The sequence below is a fragment of the Acanthisitta chloris genome, unplaced genomic scaffold, assembly GCF_000695815.1.
Source record: "Acanthisitta chloris isolate BGI_N310 unplaced genomic scaffold, ASM69581v1 scaffold16559, whole genome shotgun sequence".
In the NCBI taxonomy this organism is placed as follows: Eukaryota; Metazoa; Chordata; class Aves; order Passeriformes; family Acanthisittidae; genus Acanthisitta; species Acanthisitta chloris.
Window position 1 is genome coordinate 1 of NW_008692117.1, and position 10,221 is coordinate 10,221.

A 10,221-nucleotide genomic window follows, 5' to 3' on the forward strand; every position below is an offset into this window, starting at 1 on the left:
AAAGTAAAATATATTTATTCTTATACCCCTCAGGATAAGAGTGCTGTGTGCAGTTGGGCAGGCCACTCTGCTCAAATCAGGTGGCAGCTTTAGTATCTCTGTAAGTAACAGTCAAGCTGCAGAGATTCTGCCTTTGAGAAAAGCAGCAGCTGTACCTGTTGTGTTCTGTGCTGCCACACAGACATAACTGTGCATAAACAGGCTGATATTTTCAACCAGATGTCAAATGTTCTACTTAAATGCACGTTTTGGGCACCTGATTTTCAGCACACTGAGCTGCCATAATTCTAACCAAATTTACAAGGAGTTGCATTTTCTCAAGATTATAAATCCTGTCATGAAACCAGTGGATGTAGAATGCTGATTATCCTTTAAGAATGCAGAATTGTTTGGTTTGCAGCTGTCATTTGTTTCTCTCTTCCATAGCAAGGTGTGTGTGTGTATGAATGAACTCATAAATGAGAAAAAAGAAATAGGATTTCCTCTCTCCCCACTGTTGCTGATAGCCCTGCAGGTGTGAGGCTGCAGGCAGGAGTGTGGTTGCACAGCGTGGCTGGATCTGATCAAGCAACAGTTGTTAGAGATCATTCAGGCTCCTTCTTTCCTTCCACTATGCATATGTTTCTGTCCTTCCTTTCTGCTGCCTCTCAGTGAGGCTGTTCAGCTATCTCTGGCTATTTATGGTTCTCCTGTGTTACCCTTCTCCTGACTAAGTGAACGGAATTGTTTCACTGAGGCTGTGTCTGCAATGGGGAACAAAATACTCCAGGTTCAACCGCGACAGCGAGGGACTGTCCTCGGGGGCTGGAGCAAGGACTGCATGGATGTGGCTGTGCTGCTCCTGGCACAGGGTGGCTGCAGCCAGGCTCCAGCACAGGGCAGTGTGCTGTCCCCTGTGCCTGGGAGGGTGCCAGGCTGGTGCAGGCCAGAGTGGTGTGGGAGGGACGCTGACAGCAGGGCTCAAGCCTCTGCTCTGGCCCGGGTTTATTTACTATTGCAGCCGTGGCCAGAGCCAGCACAGGCACTGTGGGGCTGAGTCTGCAAAGGAGGGAGAGGGAAGGTGCAGGGCTGACAGTGTTGAGGAGCTGCAGAAGGCATCCCTTTTGATATGAGGGAGCTATTACATTACTTAAGCTGAGTTGTCTAAGTACCCGTCAAATAACTTTTTTTATTTTGCCCCCAGCAGCTCAGGTTGGCTCTGCATGGTCTCCGCATAGCTGCTCTTTCGAAGTCTGATTTAAGCCTGCTAAAATGCCTTCCAAAGTGAAGTAAAAGTGCAGTATGAAAGTACATACATGGCTTTTTAAACAGATGTTCTTATCCTGGCTGTCTCATTGGACTCCTGTTTTCCCTCCGCTTCCTCGGTGCAGGGGAGTGGGGAGGAGAATCATGGAATCATAGAATCAACCAGGTTGGAAGAGACCTCAAAGATCATCGAGTCCAACCCTACCATGGTTACTAGACCATGGCACCAAGTGCCACATCCAGTCTCATCTTGAAAACCTCCAGGGATGGTGATTCCACCACCTCCCTGGGCAGCACATTCCAACACGTGGTAACGCTCTCTGTAAAATATCTTTTCCTAATATCCAACCTAAACCTCCCCTGGCAGAGCTTGAGTCTGTGCCCTCTTGTCCTATTGCTGGTTGCCTGGGAGAAGAGACCAACCCCCACCTGACTCCAACCTCCTGTCAGGGAGTTGTAGAGGGCAGTAAGGTCAGGCAGGCAGCAGTGTGGGTACTGCTGTCATGCACGGCTGTAACCTCTAACCAGACACCCTTCACGTGGTGGGAAGGGTGAGCAGGGAAAATAATGGCAGGAAAATAATTGGTTATACTTTGACACTTTTTGGTCAGGAGTGTGAGGCTTGTGATCTCTATAGTGTAGTGAGTGACCTGATTTAGAGCTGTGAAGTCATGTGTCCCAAGTATATCCTCTATCTGATGTGTCAGGAGCTTGCAAGTACAAGTACTTGATGTCCATTTGCCAAAAAATGTAGATTAATTGCATTCATGCTTGTTGCCAAGGCTCCTGTCAGCAGTGCTAATTCAGTATAAACTTTGGTTTTGTGTGGTACATTTATCACAAAGAAACTTTTTATGGTAGGGATGTCTAATTTATCAGAATAAAACTGAAAGTCTTTTTCTTAAAAAGAAACAAACCCTCAAACAGCAAAACACCAAAATACACCCAACAACCAAAAGTGAAAGAATTTTTGTTTCCTGTTCCACTCCGGGCACTCTGAGTTGTAGCATGACATTAAATTGAAGTTAGTTTATTTTTAGCAGGTTTTATTTATTTATTTAAATATGATAGCTGAGCAACAGGAGCCTGTAAAAATACATTGAAGGAATGAGTAAAATTGTAGCACAATGAAGAGTAAGTAAACTACACAACTCCAGGTGCTGTATTTAGAACACATGAGATTATTTTTTCTTTTGTGCTGGTAGAAGAGTATGAAAACTATCCCATTGGAATGACTCGATTTTCAAAAAGGCACTTGTAAGCAGAAGGAGCCTAAATCTCTAATATCTTTTCTGTGGGTCGTTCTTTTTAATAGGATATAAATCCTCCTGTTAAGCTGAATTTAGTTTATCTAATAAGTCATGTTATTATGTCTGGGCAAGGGAATAAAGTTTATCAGTGAAATAAAACCACTGAAAATACACAGTGGTGGTGTTCTCTGCTAAGAAGGCCAATTCAGGCTTCTTGAATCTCTTCCAGAAACAGATGTAAATTCCACTGTAGCTTTTCAAATAGTGAATAATCATGGTCTGTTGTGTTTGGTGATGAATCATGCAAGGGGTTGCAGATGGTGAGGAGGGTGCAGCTGTGCAGATGCTAGAGGAGCAGAGATAGGAGACTTGAGGAGCCAAGGGAGTGAAGGAGGTGATTTGAGGAGCAGTTGACATGGATGATGAAAGAGAGGGGTAAGACAGCTGAAAGAGTATTGAAAAGGAGTGTGCCAGGGTAAACTGAAACTGTGACCTGAGTTTTGGGATGGGGAGTGTGCTGGAGACTGAAAAGAATTATTCTTGGGGCCAAAAGATATGTTTTGTAGTTGATCTTTGAAGCAAAAGTTGCAGCGTCAGATACCAAAGTAACTGGACTTGTGTCCCGAGCCGAAACAAGAAGGAGATGTAGATGTTTGAGCTGTAAATGAAAAGAGGAAACTAAGCAGCTTCATGTCCCTTTTAAAGGAATGCTGGTCATAAGTAGGAGGGCTGCTGTAGGAACAGGTACAAATGCAAAGTTGTGGGCTCTTTTATTTAAGTTGTTCTGAGCAGGACCTGTGTAATGAGACCAGAGTGGCAAAATTTGGGAGTTTGTCGGGTGGAGAAGTTGTGTCTGACTAGGTGGACTAAAAATGCAAGGCGTAGGTTATCATTAAAGGGCAGGTAAGATTCAAGTGAAGCATTTTGCAATCTTAAATCAATAAGCTAAACAGTCCATTCCATCTTTCAACTTTCATGTTAAGTAATTTTCATTTCAGATCTCTTCTTCTTTTTTCCCCGTCTTCTTTTTTAGATTAAGAGTATGATTCCAAAACAATAGCTCTTTATTCAGGAAGAATGTTGCCATTAAGAGGTCTGTGAAAACGAGTATTTTTGCCTACAGGTCAGAGATCTTCAGCCAAAGTGAATATTTAACCATTGTTTCAAGGACAGACAATTATCTTTTTCTTAATAAAGTATGTGATTAGGAGTCAAAGTGAGGGACGCTGGAAAACTGTAGAATAATCCAAGTACTGATATAACTTCAGGCACCTATTGTACACTTATGTGTTCCACAAACCCTAGCAAATATAAAACAAATACTGCTGGAAAAAAGGGGGTAGGGGGGCAATACACTTATGTGTTCCACAGACCCTAGTAAATATAAAACAAATGCTGCTGGAAAAAAGGGGGTAGGGGGGCAAAAGTCCAGAGCTGCCTTGGAAGAGAGTTATGCTCCAAAACTGCTATACTGAAAGCTATTTTCAAGATTGTTTTCTCATCTCTTTTAGGCTAGTTACCTATCAGGCATATACAGTAAGGTCTGCTGTCCTCTCCCCCCACCCAGTAATTGACTGTGCAAGTCTTGTCCAATTAGACAGAGCAGTAATGGCTGCAAAGGCATTAAAGTGCTGTGATCTTCATGGAAGCTGGAACTGGGGAGAAGAAAGGAAAGCACATTATGGACCCTACTGAGGAAGTGATGCAATATGAATCCAACAATTATCTGCTCTGTTTGGCCTGTCAATTGCCAATCAGCACAGGAGGACGAGCGAGCCCATTGCAACACGCAGCTCCGAACCAGCCACGGCAGGTTTGTGGCTTGCACAGACACTGGTCTGGGGACATGCTGTGGGCAGGGGGAACTGTCAGCACAGCACAGAGGGGAAAGGACAGGGAGACATAATGGGACAATGTGCAGTGACAGTGGTATGAAAATCTTACGTCTTTGGGAGCAAATAATAGAAATTAAAGCTTTTGTATTTCTTCTTCCCAAAGTTGTCCCTTTCCCGGTGTTTCAGTGCTGGTAACAGTAAATATTGATATGAATGGTACTTTTTACATTTGTGTACTGTCTCAATGCTTTCAGGCTTCTATTGTGTTGTTAAGACTCACAAAATTATATACAGCTGCAAAAATTTCATTGCCAATCAGTAAACTCAGTTTATCTGTCAACTATAATATGTGGCCTAGAATTAGGTTGTATTCAGTTGAAGGATTTATGGCACAGGAACAATCCTTTGCTCTGCTGTCAAAGAATAAACAAGGTTGGAACCATAGGGTAATAAATATTCTCAGAGAACAGAAGATGAATTAATTATTTCTTATCCTTCATTTCACTATGCATTTCAGCTGAAGACAGGTATTTGTATCTGTAACACAGGAAGGATTCTAAGTTCTAATGAGTATGTTACTGACAGTCCTGCCAATAAGGGATTGTCAACAATATATACCAACTGCTCTCACACATAAAGGTCTGTGGATATAAACCAAAAGGGATCCTTATACCCTGGTTTATAAGAACACATTTTAAGTTGCCCATACATATACATGAACCCTAAAGGTTGTTGAAATAGCAGTTTCAGAGGGTGCATCAAAATCTTTGTTTGACTTAGTTGTGGCAATTGTTAATTGTTAGTGGCAATTGTTTTTTCTTTTCAGGAGTATAGCGTGTCTGAAATTTCACAGTTGTTGGGGAGAGTTACTAGACAGCTATGCTTGTAAAATTTATGATGTCTTTATTGATAGAACAGTCATGTATGTTGGGGTTTTGTGTTGGTTTTTTTATCAAGCATGTGAGCAAGTAAAACTTCCAAGTGAGAGGTTTATGTAACAGTCAGTGTGTTTAATGGAAAATGGCCAAAAATTTTGCCTGGCACTGCCTCTGTACGTATTAGATTATAATTTTAATTGACAATTTTAGTTGCACAGATGCCTTTAATTTGTTACCCTCTGAAGTTTATTTTTACCATATGTAGTGAAAATGTACTCTGCAGGAGACCTAGCAAGGGGCTTGCGTTTTATTGACTTCAAAAATTGATTATATTGGAGATAAGCATTTAGTCACCACTCTAAAATGTAATTTCTCTTTGCCTTTTACCCTCAGCTATCTGTATCCTTCAACAAATGAGGTCTCTGTAGAATATCAGGGTATAGTCCGAAAATTCTTGAGCAGGCACTTTGCATAACCTGAGATGCTGTAATCACATGGGTAAGGAAACAATTGCAACATTCCAGTTTAGTCTTAAGGATATAAGCATGTTGGGACAAATGCGTGGGCTGTTTGTAAATGCTGAGCATGTCATAATCAGCTTTGACTTCAGCACTCAAACTTTTATGTGTTATTTTTAGAAAAAGAATTGATAATGTTTTAGGCCATCTCATCTGTGAATGCAGTTTGTAAGACATCGTTTTTGTGAGATTTTTTGGTTTGTTCTTTTTTTTTCCTTTTAATTCTCTGAATTTTGGCCATACCATGCAACAAGGTGTAGTCTTAATCTGAGCACTGATCTCTGAAGTTGAGGTGTCCCTGACAGTTAATCAATTCAGAGTCTTGGCTTATGTAATTAGCTTGTCAGACATTTTTACAGGATTGCAAAACTCAGGAAGATCAGGCGACTTCCAAATAAATGGGTAAGGAGTTTTTGGGGCACACCAAATAAATGGGTAAGGAGTTTTGGGGACACGTGGGGAATACAGGGTAATAGAAATAGAGCAAATACTCAGATGGCACTTTCGTTTGAACGTGACCTTGGATCCTGGATCAAATAGCAAATACATGTATGTCATGTTTGTCCGAATGTGCCCTTGCCTTGGTTCAAATATCAATCATAAATCAAGTCGCTGCTTTTGAGGTACATGTAGAGAGAACAGCCCCTTAAATGATGCACCAGATCTTCTTTTCTCAGCAGTTGTGGTCTCCACGTCAGTGTTCAGCAAACACACATAGCATCTGTGTGCTAAGCACTGTGTTCTGTTAGCTTCATTGCCTGCGAGGGGTTGTCATGAAGGATGGAGAATCTCCAGAAGTCTGAACCACAGACTGCTGTGGCTGTTATGGTTAACACATGTAATCACTTGAAGTATGGAATAATTTGAGTAGAATGGAGCAGTGACTTGATGAGATGCTGACATTGAAATGCATTGGATAAAGGGCAAACCTAGAGATTCTTTTGGAAGAAGTAAACAAAAAGGGGAGAGTGTGTTGCAAGTGCAAAGGTATATATATATATATAAGTGAAGTGGGGTTTTCATTAGAAACTCTGGTGAGCTCTGAGCAGTGCTGGTGGAGCTGTGTTGAACTTCAAAGACACCATGTGTTAGAGAACACAGACTACTCTAGAACATAGTGGTTACTAAGATGTTGTCATGGCTTAGTTTCTTGCAGAAAAGAAATTCTTACTGTTGTCTTGAATCTCTTGTTAATAAAACACACTTTCTTCAGTGGTCATGTCTCAAAAATACTGGATATTATGAACTCCAATCTGAATATTTGCTTCAACTGCATTAACAACTAACATAATAAATTGAATAATCTCCCCTCATACTGTGGTCTAGGCTGATTTTTTTAAAGCCATGCTAATAATAGTATTGTCATTCTATAAATTAAGCTCATAGTCTATATTCAACCATGTGTCAAAGCTCATTATTGACTATAAAAGTGGAAACAGAGACACACAATTACAAATTGCCAGTTTTCCAGGATTTCTATGCATCTTGACAATAAAAGTTGAAGTAAAATGAAAGACTTTAACACAAAGTTTTCCACTTAAGTCATTGACAGTGCTTTCTTGGTTTACAGTCTGGAGTCATCTAAAGATCAGACTGGATGATAATTTAGTTTAAAAAAATACAAAAACCCAGAACCTCAAAAAACCCAAAACAACCAACCAACAAAAAGAAAAAAAGGCAACAAAGACACCTCCAAAAACACTTCTTGAAGAAAATAGTAAAGTGAAGGAGAACACTACACATTGCCAGTAACTCTAGTGTAGTATTCGTTTGTTAACTAATATTACTATTGGTTTATACTGAAGTCCTGACTAGTTAGCTCTTGAAAATATTCAGCAGACACAGATTTAAGAGATTTGAATGCTTTACTTTGACCTATAACAACTTCTGACTTTAGTTTCAGTTCAGTATTCGCTAGAAAGAAAAGTCAAGTCTTCCTATTCCTAATTACAGAAACCTTCAAAACATTTACTTTTTGGATATGAAAATTCACATTTAGAGGAGAAAAAAAACCCAACCCAAAACCAACCAAAAAATCTCAAACTCATATTGGTGTTCTGTGCAGACTTTAACCTATTTGAGCTCAAGCAACAGCTCAGTCTCCATTCTCTACAGAAATGAGGTAGGAAAATTAGATCTTTTTTCAGAAGAACCTCCATGTGAGTTTGAGTAATGCCATGTTTGATATATCTGATGTCCATTCATGTGGAAGAAAGCAAACATGACTGCAGATAGGTGTAAACTTGAGGGGACAGACCTGTAAGTCTTGTCTCTGGAGCCTGGAGGCAAAGGTTGCAAAACCTTTTTTGTCCCATTGCTGATGAAGCCAAATCTGGGTCCTGGTGTTGCAGGGGATAGCAGGGGCTAATTTAAAGACAGGCTTCAGATCGTACTGAGCTGATAACCTGAAGCTGTGGTTTTTCTTTACGTCTAAAGTTGAGCTCTGTCTGCGAGAGGTTGACTGGTCTAATGTTGTGGATGAAATATGATGAAATCTATTTTCTGATCTAATGTGTAGACAGTGTACATGTAGAGAGTTCTGAACTGAGTTCTTAGTTACCATGTTTTTGAGGGGCTTGTTGGAATTAAATTTCCCCATTAGAAGGCCATTTAATGCTAGGATGTTGTTTTATTCTTTACAAGCACCTGAAGTCTTTTTTTGAGCTGAATTCTACTCTCAGTTTGAGTTTCCAGAGTTGGAATTACTATTTTATTTTAGTTAGTTATTGGAGCATGTTGTTGCCACTTGGAGTAAATGCCCATGTCTTCGGTTTACTGGATTTCTGTGGGAGTTTTATTGCAGGAAGGATGATGAGTAACTGGGATGTGCACATACCAACCTGTATGACAGTTCCATGGCCCTGTCAAAAGATGATAATACCACTTAATCTAATAGAGATGCTGTCTGATCTGTAAAGCAGTTTTCACCTCCCAGGGAAGGCTAAAGAGGCATTGGCTTCTTTACTTGAGGCAGCCAATGCCTGGTTTACAGTCCCTGGATTCTGCAGAGGAGGTTCAGGCTGTACATGCACACTCATTTGTTGGCCATGCAGCATGTGTATCCCTCTCCCCAGCTGCTTATTTCTGCTCCCTCCATTGAGCCAGCACTAATATGCAGGAGGCTTTGTAGTGAACTGGATCAGGGAAATGATCTGATTGAAAAGTACCACGTTTTTGGTATGAAATCGTGGCCTCAAAGATCAGTCATGGCTCTGGAAATTCCACTGAGCTCCACTCAACCCAAAGCATGTTAAATAAGCTGTTTAACATTAGGTGAGATGAATTACTCCTCTTATTTCTGTTTGCTGAAAATTAATTTCTGCTGTGTTATTTTTTTCTCTGTTGGTAACTGCATGTGCAGTGTGAAAGTGAGTGGGTATGATATTTGAAGTAAGTAGTTATCTCCTGTATAGTTTTGTTGCTGTCCAGTTATTAGTTACTTCTCAAACAGTAATCTTGGCAGAACAAACAATTTCCAGAACTATTTAGAGTATAATGAATGTGTTACATTAGTGAAAGAAAAGCACTGGAGGAAATTGTGAATATGTAATCATGAAGGTCTAGAAAGCAACCAAATAGTTTAAAGCAGAAAGGCTGCATTTAAACAGGGGTGAGTGGTCCTGTTCAGAGACATTGATCTGGAATATGTCATGGAATCACAGAGTAATCAGAGTTGGAAGGGACCCACGAGGAACATTGAGTCCAACTCCTGGCCCTGCACAGGACATCCCCAAGAATCGCATCACGTGCCTGAGAGTGTTGTCCAAATGCCTCTTGAACTTTGTCAGGCTTGGGGCTGTGACACCTTCCCTGGGGAACCTGTTACAGTGTCCAAACACCCTGTGGGGGAAGAACCATTTTCCTAATTTCCAGCCTGAATCTCCCGAACTTCAGGGCATTCGCATGCCTGTCACTGGTTGCCAGAGAGAAGAGGTTGGTGCTGCCCCTCCACTTCCTTTTGTGAGGAAGTTGTATACAGTGATGTGTATGTTATATACTACGCAATGTCTCAAATTCTGAAGGGACAGAAAATCTGGGGACCAAAGAAGTACTGCTGCATGGCTCAGTAAGTTCTCCTTTGGTTTGCCTGGGTAATATAAACCCAAAAATATATTCCCATCTTGTTTTGATAACTTTGTCATGGCTTAAGCCCAGATGGTAACTCAGCCACACACAGCTGCTCACTCTCCCCCCTGCCATGGGACTGGGGAGAGAATCAGAAGGGTGAAAGTGAGAACAGGGAAAGCAAAGACTGTGCACAAGCAAAGCAAAACAAGTGATTCACTCCCCTCTTCCCATGGGCAGGCAGGTGCTGAGCCATCCCAGGAAGGCCAGGCTCCATCACATCTCAGTGACTTGGGAAGACAAATGCCATCATCCAGACGTCCTCCATTCCTCCTTCTCCCCCAGCTCTACATGCTGGAATGACACCACATGGTCTGGGATGTCCCTGGAGTCAGCTGTCTCAGCCGGGTCCTCTCCCAACCCCTCGTGC